General features: G+C 42.1%; 3 non-coding genes across 3 annotated transcripts; 1 reads left to right on the forward strand and 2 right to left on the reverse strand.

Annotated features, from left to right (window-relative positions):
• Positions 1–5,143: 5,143 nt before the first annotated feature.
• LOC140317287 (U5 spliceosomal RNA) lies at positions 5,144–5,258 on the forward strand. The gene has a single exon (XR_011917614.1). It is a non-coding gene; the product is annotated as a U5 spliceosomal RNA (small nuclear RNA).
• A 3,250-nt stretch (positions 5,259–8,508) lies between these two features.
• Positions 8,509–8,692, reverse strand: LOC140317129 (U2 spliceosomal RNA). Its single transcript, XR_011917473.1, has one exon. It is a non-coding gene; the product is annotated as a U2 spliceosomal RNA (small nuclear RNA).
• A 306-nt stretch (positions 8,693–8,998) lies between these two features.
• On the reverse strand, positions 8,999–9,114 carry LOC140317192 (U5 spliceosomal RNA). Its single transcript, XR_011917527.1, has one exon. It is a non-coding gene; the product is annotated as a U5 spliceosomal RNA (small nuclear RNA).
• Positions 9,115–12,541: the final 3,427 nt, after the last annotated feature.

Here is a 12,541-nt window from a genome sequence, read left to right on the forward strand (position 1 = left end):
ATGTAAGGTTGGGCATTCAGACCTTGCTTCACCTGCTTTTCACCAAATATAGTCGGACATTCACACCTTCTTGCAGCCGAACACTTCCGCTCCACCTTTTAGTGTTCTATCACACCTTTTTTTCACCGCATTTTATACATTATGGTCGGAAATTTTCAACCACTCTCATCCGAAGACCTCTCCTCCCGCTTTCTTTAATATATTTGAACTTTAGTCGGAGACATTCAAACCTTCTTGCAGCTGAACCACCTCCGCTCCCTGTTTTGATCATATATGGTCTGGCAATACTACCTTTTCTTACCCGTTTGTGAGTAATTATGGCTGGACATTCACACCTACTTGCAGCCGAACACAACCTCTCTCGCTTTTGATGATGTATGGACCGGCATTTTTACCTTTTCTAACACATTTTTCAGCAATTATGGTCGGAGATTCACACCTACTCACAGCCGAACAACTCCGCTCCCGCATTTGATGATGTATAGTCGGGCATTCTCACCCTTTCTCATCAGCTTTTTGCAAATTATGATCTGACATTCACACCTACTTGCAGTCGGAAAGCTCTGCTCCCGCTTTTGATTATGTTTGGTTGGATATTCGAACCTTTTCTTAACTGCTTTTTACATATTTTGGTTGGACGTTCACACCTTCTTGTAGCCGAACACTTCCACTCCTGCTTTTGATGATGTATGGTTGGGCATTCACACCTTTTTTTTGCCCATTTTTCAGGAATTATGGGTGGACATTCACACCTTGCAGCTGAACACCTCCTATCCCACTTATGATCATGTGCGGTTTGATTTTCGAAAAGTTTCTTTCATGTTTTCTAGCAATTATTGATGGACATGTAGACCTTCTTGCAGCTGAACACCTCCGCTCCCGCTTTTGATCATACATTGTCAGGCATTCGCACCTTGTCTTACCCACTTTTTTACAAACTTTAGTCGAACAGTCACACCTACTTGCAGCCGAACACAACCTCTCTCGCTTTTGATGATGTATGGACCGGCATTCTTACCTTTTCTAACACATTTTTCAGCAATTATGGTCGGAGATTCACACCTACTCACAGCCGAACAACTCCGCTCCCGCATTTGATGGTGTATAGTCGGGCATTCTCACCCTTTCTCATCAGCTTTTTGCAAATTATGATCTGACATTCACACCTACTTGCAGTCGAACAGCTCTGCTCCCGCTTTTGATTATGTTTGGTTGGATATTCGAACCTTTTCTTAACTGCTTTTTACAAACTTTGGTTGGACGTTCACACCTTCTTGTAGCCGAACACATGCACTCCTGCTTTTGATGATGTATGGTTGGGCATTCGCACCTTTTTTTTACCCATTTTTCAGGTATTATGGGTGGACATTCACACCTTCTTGCAGCTGAACACCTCCTCTCCCACTTATGATCATGTGTGGTTTGATTTTCGAAAATTTTCTTTCATGTTTTCTAGCAATTATTGATGGACATTTAGACCTTCTTGCAGCTGAACACCACCTCTCCCGATTTTGATGATGTATGGACCGGCATTTTTACCTTTTCTAACACATTTTTCAGCAATTATGGTCGGAGATTCACACCTACTCACAGCCGAACAACTCCGCTCCCGCATTTGATGATGTATAGTCGGGCATTCTCACCCTTTCTCATCAGCTTTTTGCAAATTATGATCTGACATTCACACCTACTTCCAGTTGAACAGCTCTGCTCCCGCTTTTGATTATGTTTGGTTAGATATTCGAACCTTTTCTTAACTGCTTTTTACAAACTTTGGTCGGACGTTCACACCTTCTTGCAGCCGAACACCTACGCTTCCGGTTTTGATAGTGTATATTCGGGCATACGAACCTTTTCTTACCCGCTTTTTACAAACCAAGGTCGGACTTTCACACCTTCTCTTAGCTGAACAACTCCGCTCCCTCTTTTGATTGTGTACAGTCGGGTAATTTAACCTTTTCTTACCCGCTTTTTACCATCTATGGTCGGACATTCACACCGTCTTACAGCGGAACACCTCCGCTCCCTCTTTTGATGATGTATGGTTAGGCATTCGCACCTTTTCTTACCCATTTTTCAGTAATTATGGGTAGACATTCACACCTTCTTGCAGCTGAACACCTCCTCTCCCGCTTATGATCATGTGCAGTTTGATATTCGAAAATTTTCTTTCATGTTTTCTAGCAATTATTGATGGACATTCAGACCGTCTTGCAGCTGAACACCTCCGCTCCCACTTTTGATGGTGTATAGTCGGAATTTCGAGCCTTTTCTTCCCCGGTTTTTACAAATTATGGTTGGACATTCAGACCTTCTTGCAGCCGAAAACCTCCACTCCCTCTTTTGATCATACATTGTCGGGCATTCGCACCTTTTCTTACCCGCTTTTTACAAACCATGGTCGGACTTTCACACCTTTTAGTAGCCGAACAACTCCGCTCCCGCTATTGATTGTGTACAGTCGGGTATTTTAACCTTTTCTTACCCGCTTTTTACCAACTATGGTTGGACATTCACACCTTCTTACAGCAGAACACCTCCGCTCCCTTTTTTGATTATGTATGGTTTGACATTCGCACCTTCTCTCACCCGCCTTTTACTATGGTCGGCCATTCACAGCTTCCTCTCCACCATACTTGTATGGTGGGATATTCACACCCACTTGCATCCGAAGACCTCCGCCCCCACTTTTGTTGATATTTAGTCGGTCATTCGCAGCTTACCCGCTTTTGGCAAACTATGGCCTTCTTGCAGCCAAACACCTCTGATCTCGCTTTTGATGATGTAAGGTTGGGCATTCAGACCTTGCTTCACCTGCTTTTCACCAAATATAGTCGGACATTCACACCTTCTTGCAGCCGAACACTTCCGCTTTTAGTGTTCTATGAGGCATTCACATATTTTTTTTTCACCGTATTTTATAGATTATGGTTGGAAATTCTCACCCACTCTCATCCGAAGACCTCTCCTCCCGCTTTTGTTAATATATAGTCGGGCATTCGAACCTTTTCTTACCCGCTTTTTACAAATTATGGTCGAACATTCACACCTACTTGCAGCTGAATACTTCCGCTCCACCTTTTAGGTATGTATGGTTGGCATTTGCACCTCTTTTTATACTGATTGCTGAAGATTAAGTTGTTCTTTCTCAAACTACAAATTTTTTTTAATTGTTGAAACTTGATTTGAAGTGGATAAATAAGGAGGACAAACAGTTTTAAGTCAGGCTGATAGAAGGAATTAATTTTATAGCAAAATCTGTATTTCGTCATATGTCGAGAGATGCTTATTGCTGAAGAAGTTCTTTCTCATTCTACAAAGTACAACGTTGTTTATCGTTGAAACTTGATTAGACATGAATAAATATGAAGGACAAAGCAGTCTTAACTTGGTTTGAGTTAATGAATTCGTTTTATAGGAGAATCCGAATTCGTGCATAACTCATAAAATAGAGCTTATTTTCGGATTCCTGAAGAATGAGTCTGGTTCTTTCTCATAATACAAAGTTTGTTGTTTATTGTTGAAACTTCATCAGAAGTGAAGAAATAAATGAATGCCTATCAACAAATGTGGGATCTAATCTCTAGTGCTTCCTCTAAAATAATTTCCTTTCTCAATTTAGAAATGTGTGTGTGTAAGTCACAACACCCGTGACACCAAAACGGCTTTCTTTTCTCTACACTCTGCACTATGAGCACACACACCAAATCAGAAAGGGTTTTTTCTCTCTTTTCTACATTATGGACTGTGGGGACACAAAACCGCTCTCTCTCTTTTTTTTTTTTTATCGTGTGCCAGGGCGTTGTCTCACGTATTAGATTATGCTTAAGATATGAATGGGTTTATCAGTCACATCAGAATCCATACATACTGATCCTCCCGTAATAAAATGGTCGGATCTTATCAAACACACTTTGTTTCTTGTGACAATCAAGTCAGCGAAACAGCGTATACATGTCAAGACACTGAATCAAGTTTGCCACAAGAACTCATAAGTTTGGCAGTATTGCTCTGCCGTCAGCAATCATACACCCATTTTATTTTCATGAGACATGTGCAAGCACCTGTTCATCTACTGTTCTATCACTATGAATTAGTGATCTATTATCAATAAGGATACTTCTACAACTACTATCAAAGTATGTCCGGACTTCTTATGTTGTCAGTTGCTATATATGAATAAGTGGGTAGCTACTGACAAGCATTAAGCATGTCACACCGCCCAAACATATAACATTTCAAGACACACCACACAGTTAACAACCACAGTGAAGCGTGTCAAAGCCCAAACATGTAACATTCAACAGGACACTTACACAACACATTCAAATCAAACAGTCAGACAACATACAAGAACATATACCCCAGCCGGCATTGCTCCCTGCCTATTTTCGTACAGCACACTATGTGTGCGCACACCTTTATTCACAAACTCTTCAACTATAAGTTGAGTTAACCTCTTTTACCGAAGCTGCTACAGCTCGATTGGCCGAATACCCTTTGATCCTTTTTCGGTGAATTTGACATCTGCCTTACATATAACAGATTAGCGGTTTAGCAGTTTTAATTTAGTTTGAGTGAAGGAATTCATTTTATAGCAAAATCCGAAATCGTGAAGAACTCATGAAAGTAAGCTTATTCTCGGATTCCTGAAACTTTAGATTTGCTCTTTCTTTTACTGCAAAGTACAACGTTGTTTTTTTTGTTCAAATCTTTCTAGACATGGTAAATATTAAGGACAAAGCAGTTTTCACATAGTTTGAGTGAAGGAATTCATTTTATAGATAAAATCCCAAGAGTCTGCTGAGAAAAGAGAGTGAATGCGAAGTAGACTTTAACACGGCTATGGGAGCGAGCCGAGTGTGGGCTAACCGGGAGAATTGCTTGAAAAAAACGCGACACCGAATGAGCGATCAGAACAAAGCCTCAATACGGGATTCTCGTGGTGTTTTTGTTGCTGCCTTGTCTTTTGCACAGAGTAAAAGACAAGGCAGCCATCGAATAGGGCCCGATTGTTCCTAGTTGGTCAGCCGAGGAGCAAGGGGGGGGGGGGGAGCAAGCGTCTCAACCAAGCAAAGCTCACCATGGGGAAGGTGGCTATGCCAACTAGCCTGTTGCCCTGCTCCCGCAGTGACGGATAATCGTACTCTGGTTTCTCTTCATAACGTACAAGTCTTTCGCCTTTTACTAAAGATTTCTGTGGAGAGCAGCACTAATGAGTTGTTTCTATTTTTGGCAGGCTTTACCTTTGCGGGTAAAGCCCTTTCTGTCTGTGCAAAAGAAATCTTCTTACTGTGCAGAGTGACTTCTCTGAGTAGAGTCGCCTTACTTGTTGCGACTGTGCCGATGTTCGAAGCTGGAGTGCAAAGTTGTTGCTTGAATGGTGCTTGCTGGAGCGTGCGGGAGTGCAAAGTTATACCATTTAAAAGGGCTGAAGAGTGCTCAGTGCAGCGGGTGGGCGACACTCTGGCCACCTTGAAAACCGAGGTTACATCCACTACCAGGGGCAGCCCAAGTTCTGCCGCAAGTGTGGTGAGCATGGGCACCTGGTTGAGGCTTGTACCAAGGTGTTATGTGGGAAGAGCAGAGAAATTGGGCAAACTTTTGGAGAGTGTCCAAATGGCAGGAAATGTAATCTCTGTGGAGAATTAAATCACCTCTTCAGAGATTGCCCTAAATCTTTTGCCAACAAATTAAAGACGGTAAAGCCACAGTCAAGCCAACAAAGAGAAGGACCAAAGGTGGCAGTTGGTGAACAAAGTGAAGAGGTTGACCCAATAAATTCAAACTTCCCGCCAAAAGCTTGGATTGGAAGTGAGGAGCAAAAAGGGGAGGGGCCTGTAGAGGCCTCACCACTCAGTGTTGAAGTCTGTGAGAATTCACAGGCAGAGGGTGGAGCTACGCTAAATGAGGAGGAAGAGCAGACAGGTGAGTCTAGTGAAGATACTCACCTCCCCGAAGGTCAACAGCCGAAGAGGACGGCATCTGAGCCTCTGATTCCCCAGTGGTATCAGAGAAGAGGGGAAGAGTTAGGTCCCTTTCAGACAGTTCTTCAGTGGAAGAACCTAGAGTCTTCCCCTCCGACTCACCAAATGAGGTCTCCTTTTTAACTTCAGCTCTGCAATCAACCCCCAGGGACTCAAAGTTAAATGCAACATTGCGTCAGAGGCCAACACCGAGAGTCCGAAATGGAAATATAGATCACCCTACTCACTTTTCACCTAAAGAAATGAAGGAAGAGCTAGTTTCCCAAGAAATAACCTGTGTGTAATTTGTTTTGATAACTTAGAAAAACGAAAATGACATACCTACTTTCCTTTATGCTTTTAATGGTTCTCACCTTCTCAACACTAAATGTGAGAAGTGTGAAATCAAAGACAAGAGCCCAGAGTATTTTATCCTTTTTAGACTCCATAAAATCAGATGTGTTTTTAATACAAGAATGTGGACTACCTTTTTTAAAAAACCATAGACAATGGGAGGAAATGTGGCCCCATTTATCGATATGGCGTGGCTCAAATCAAAATAAAAATGATGGTGTGGCCATTCTAATTAAAAATCCGCATGTTCTGGTGAAAGGTAGCACAATGGTGAGAGACGGACGGGCACTTTTAGCACACTTGAATTTTATGGGTCAAGACTTTAACCTCTTAAATATTTATGGTTTCAATGGAAAAAATGAAAGGTTTGACCTTTTAGAAGATATACAGCTTTACATGCTAGGGCAAGTACCTTTAGTTGTAGGAGGGGATTTTAACTGTATCTTGAGCAGGAAAGATAGAAAAAGAGCAGGGGTAGATTTTAAAGTGGATAAGACTTCGATTTTACTTCAGGGCATATGCAGGGATTTTAAGCTTACTGACTGTTTTAAAACCATGCATCCCAGAGAGGAGGGCTTCACCTGGTTTAGTCATGATGGCACCAGAGCCTCTCGCATTGATTATTTCTTTACTAGAGATTGCCCACCCACTGATGTTAGATTAACCCCTGTTTTCTTTTCAGACCACCTTATGCTCTCCTGCACCCTTTCACCCCCTTCTGGTGTGACGGTAGGAAGTGGTCTGTGGAAACTCAACTGTTCCCTGTTGGAGGATGAAATCATAGTCAGTCAGTACAGGGAATGTTATAAAGAGTGGCAGACCCTTCAAGACCTCTACGAAACACATGAACAATGGTGGGAAATGGTGAAGGAAACGACCCAGACTTTTTTTAAACAGCAAGGTAAACGTAAAAAAAGGAAAGAGAATAGATGTATGATGGGACTACATAAACGCTTACAGCGCTACTTTAAACTAAATCAGTGTGGCATAGACTTTAAAGAAGAAATCAAAGATGTCAAAAAGGAAATGTCAGTTTTAGCAGAAATAAAGATTAAAGGAATTTTTGTAAGAAGCAGGGAGCAGGAAATTGAGGAAGGTGAAAAAGAAAGAAAGTTATAAATAAAAAGGAGTGTATTCAAAATCTAAAAAGAGAAGATGGGTTTTTAACAAAATCCACACAAGAGATGATTGAAACTGTACATACCTTTTATAGTAACATGTACAAAGAGAAACCAGTGCACTTGGAAACATCGGCAGAAATCTTAAAATTCGTTGACAAAACCGTAAAAGAGAATGCACACTTGACACAGAATTTTACTGCTTTAGAGTTAAAAAAAATGCCTAACAGGTTTTAAGAGAAGTCGAGCTCCGGGTTTAGACGGGCTTCCTGCAGAATTCTATCTGACCTATTGGGACCTTTTATCATCAGACATTTTAGATGTTTTTAAAGATTTTGAAAAACTCGACCGACTGCCTGACAGTTTTAGAGTGGGAATAGTGACTCTACTTTATAAAAAAAATTATAAGACTGACCTAAAGAATTGGAGGCCCATCACACTTTTAAACTTTGACTGTAAACTTTTTAGCAAGGTTTTAGCGACACGGATGTCCTCTGTTTTAGAGGAGGTAATTCACCCAGACCAAGCTTGTGCCATCTCAGGGAGACAACTCACCGACAGCCTCGTACTGATTCGAGACATCATTGATTACGCTAGAGACAGAAACACCCGGCTTGTCATCTTAAATTTAGACTTTGATCGGGTCTCGCATCAATATCTCTTTCAGGTGTTGCAGCCATCGAAAAGGGCCCGATTGTTCCTACTTGGTGAGCTTTGCTTGGTTGAGACGCTTGCCCCACCCCCCCACCCCCCACCCCCCCCCTGCTCCTCGGCTGACCAAGTAGAAACAATCTATTCGATGGCTGCCTTGTCTTTTACTCTGTGCAAAAGACAAGTCAGCCACAAACACCACGGGAACACCGTATTGAGGCTTTGTTCTGACCACTCATTCGGTGTCGCGTTTCTTTCAAGCAATTCTCCCGGTTAGCCCGCACTCGGCTCGCTCCCAGAGCCGTGTTAAAGTCCACTTCGCATTCACTCTCTTTTCTCAGCAGATTAAAAGAAAGTTTCATCTTGGGCTCCCTGAAACTTCCATCCTGCACCGCTGTTTGCTTTTTCACAAGAGCAGAGGAGAGCGCACCGTTCCCAGCGGCACTGCAGTACCGGGTCGAGGCTTGGAGTGAACGGAGCAAGCTACTTTTTCAACTCCTATTCTTAAAAATCCATTTAATATGTTGTCCTCGTATAGAGGACATATTAAACTGATAAGAACAGATACTACACTTGATCTTAGCCAAAAGGCCGAGAAGCGATAACTGTCCACTGTTTCAGGTCCGAGGGCCCTTGCTGGCACAATGCGCACTTGTAGCAGTGTTCTTTTTATGGCCATAGGTGGCCAGAGTGTCACGTTGCACCTCCGCCCACCCGCTGCACTGAGCACTCTTCAGCCCTTTTAAATGGTATAACTTTGCACTCCCGCATGCTCCAGCAAGCACCATTCAAGCAACAACTTTGCACTCCAGCTTCGAACATCGGCACAGTCGCAACAAGTAAGGCGACTCTACTCAGAGAAGTCACTCTGCAAAGTAGCAAGATTTCTTTTGCACAGACAGAAAGGGCTTCACCCGCAAAGGTAAAGCCTACCAATAATAGAAACAACTCATTAGTGCTGCTCTCCACGGAAGTCTTTAGTAAAAGGCGAAAGACTTGTACGTTATGAAGAGAAACCAGAGTACGATTATCCGTCACTGCGGGAGCAGGGCATCAGGCTAGTTGGTATAGCCACCTTCCCCATGGTGAGCTTTGCTTGGTTGAGACGCTTGCCCCCCCCCCCCCCCCCCCCCCCCCCCCCCCCCCCCCCTGCTCCTCGGCTGACCAAGTAGGAACAATCGGGCCCTATTCGATGGCTGCCTTGTCTTTTACTCTATGCAAAAGACAAGGCAGCAACAAAAACACCACGAGAATCCCGTATTGAGGCTTTGTTCTGACCGCTCATTCGGTGTCGCGTTTCTTTCAAGCAATTCTCCCGGTTAGCCGACACTCGGCTCGCTCCCATAGCCGTGTTAAAGTCTACTTCGCATTCACTCTCTTTTCTATGCAGACTCTTGGGATTTTATCTATAAAATGAATTCCTTCACTCAAACTATGTTAAAACTGCTTGTCGTTCATATTTACCATGTCTAGAAAGATTTAAACAAAAAAAACAACGTTGTACTTTGCAGTAAAAGAAAGAGCAAATCTAAAGTTTCAGGAATCCGAGAATAAGCTTACTTTCATGAGTGCTTCACGATTTCGGATTTTGCTATAAAATGAATTCCTTCACTCAAATTAAATTAAAACTGCTAAACCGCTAATCTGTTACATGTAAGGCAGATGTCAAATTCACCGAAATAGGATCTAAGGGTATTCGGCCAATCGAGCTGTAGCAGCTTCGGTAAAAGAGTATAAGTTGAAGAATTTGTGAATAAAGGTGTGCGCACACATAGTGAGCTGTAGGAAAATAGGCAGGGAGCAATGCCGGCTGGGGTATATGTTCTTGTATGTTGTCTGACTGTTTGATTTTAATGTGTTGTGTAAGTGTCCTGTTGAATGTTTGGGCTTTGACACTTCACTGTGGTTGTTAACTGTGTGGTGTGTCCTGAAATGTTATATGTTTGGGCTGTGTGACATGCTTAATGCTTGTCAGTAGCTACCCACTTATTCATATATAGCAACTGACAACATAAGAAGTCTGGACATACTTTGATAGTAGTTGTAGAAGTATCCTTATTGATAATAGATAAACTAATTCATAGTGATAGAACAGTAGATGAACAGGTGCCTGCACATGTCTCACGAAAATAAAATGGGTGTATGATTGCTGACGGCAGAGCAATACTGCCAAACTTATGAGTTCTTGTGGCAAACTTGATTCAGTGTCTTGACGTGTATACGCTGTTTCGCTGACTTGATTGTCACAAGAAACAAAGTGTGTTTGATAAGATCCGACCATTTTATTACGGGAGGATCAGTATGTACACACACATTTCTGAATTGAGAAAAGAAATTATTTTAGAGGAAGCAGTAGAGTTTAGATCCCACATTTGTTGATAGGCATTCATTTATTTCTTCACTTCTGATGAAGTTTCAACAATAAACAACAAACTTTGTATTATGAGAAAGAACCAGACTCATTCTTCAGGAATCCGAAAATAAGCACGAATTCGGATTCTCCTATAAAACGAATTAATTAACTCAAACCAAGTTAAGACTGCTTTGTCCTTCATATTTATTCATGTCTAATCAAGTTTCAACGATAAACAACGTTGTACTTTGTAGAATGAGAAAGAACTTCTTCAGCAATAAGCATCTCTCGACATATGACGAAATACAGATTTTGCTATAAAATAAATTTCTTCTATCAGCGGACTTAAAACTGTTTGTCCTCCTTATTTATCCACTTCAAATCAAGTTTCAACAATTAAAAAAAAATTGTAGTTTGAGAAAGAACAACTTAATCTTCAGCAATCAGTATAAAAAGAGGGTAACAAAAGGTGCAAATGCCAACCATACATCACTAAAAGGTGGGGCGGAAGTATTCAGCTGCAAGTAGGTGTGAATGTTCGACCATAATTTGTAAAAAGTGGGTAAGAAAAGGTTCGAATGCCCGACTAAATATTAACAAAAGCGGGAGGAGAGGTCTTCGGATGAGAGTGGGTGAGAATTTCCTACCATACAAGTATGGTGGAGAGGAAGCTGTGATTGAACGACAATAGTAAAAAGCAGGTGAGAAAAGGTGCGAATGTCAAAACATACATGATCAAAACAGGGAGCGGAGGTGTTTGGCTGCAAGAAGGTGTGAATATCCACCCATAATTACTGAAAAATGGGTAAGAAAAGGTGCGAATGCCCAACCATACATCATCAAAAGCAGGAGTGGATGTGTTCGGCTACAAGAAGGTTTGAATGTCCAACCATAGTTTTTAAAAAGCGGGTAAGAACAGGTTTGTATGCCCGACTGTACACAATCAAAAGAGGGAGCGGAGTTGTTCAGCTACAAGAAGGTGTGAAAGTCTGACCATGGTTTGTAAAAAGCGGGTAAGAACAGGTTCGTATGCCCGAATATACACCATCAAATGCTGGAGCGGAGGTGTTCGGGCTGTGAGTAGGTGTGAATCTCCAACCATAATTGCTGAAAAATGTGTTAGAAAAGGTAAGAATGCCGGTCCATACATCATCAAAAGCGGGAGAGGTGGTGTTCGGCTGCAAGTAGGTGTGAATGTCCAGCCATAATTACTCACAAATGGGTAAGAAAAGGTAGTATTGCCAGACCATACATGATCAAAACAGGGAGTGGAGGTGGTTAAGCTGCAAGAAGGTGTTAATGTCCGACTAAAGTTTGTAAAAAGCGGGTAAGAAAAGGTGCGAATGCCCGACAATGTATGATCAAAAGAGGGAGCGGAGGTTTTCAGCTGAAAGAAGGTCTGAATATCCAACCATAATTTGTAAAATCCGGGGAAGAAAAGGCTCGAAAGCCCGACTATACACCATCAAAAGCTGAAGCGGAGGTGTTCAGCTGCAAGAAGGTCTGAATGTCCATCAATAATTGCTAGAAAACATGAAAGAGAATTTTCGAATATCAAACCGCACATGATAATAAGCGGGAGAGGAGGTGTTCAGCTGCAAGAAGGTGTGAATGTCCACCCATAATTACTGAAAAATGGGTAAGAATAGGTGCGAATTCCCAACCATACATCATCAAATGCACGAGTGGATGTGTTCGGCTACAAGAAGGTTTGAATGTCCGACCATAGTTTGTAAAAAGCGGGTAAGAAAAGGTTCGAATGCCCAAACATGCACCATCAAAAGAGGGAGCGGAGGTGTTCCGCTGTAAGAAGGTGTGAATGTCCGACCATAGTTGGTAAAAAGCGGGTAAGAAAAGGTTAAAATACCCGACTGTACACAATCAATAGCGGGAGCGGAGTTGTTCGGCTACTAAAAGGTGTGAAAGTCCGACCCTGGTTTTAAAAAGCGGGTAAGAAAAGGTTCGAATGCCCGAACATACACCATCAAAAGAGGTAGCGGAGGTTTTCCGCTGTAAGACGGTGTGAATGTCCGATCATAGTTGGTAAAAAGCGGGTAAGAAAAGGTTAAAATACCCGACTGTACACAATCAAAAGAGGG

Source organism: Leuresthes tenuis, unplaced genomic scaffold (assembly GCF_036924035.1).
Source record: "Leuresthes tenuis unplaced genomic scaffold, fLeuTen1.0.hap1 SCAF_10, whole genome shotgun sequence".
In the NCBI taxonomy this organism is placed as follows: Eukaryota; Metazoa; Chordata; class Actinopteri; order Atheriniformes; family Atherinopsidae; genus Leuresthes; species Leuresthes tenuis.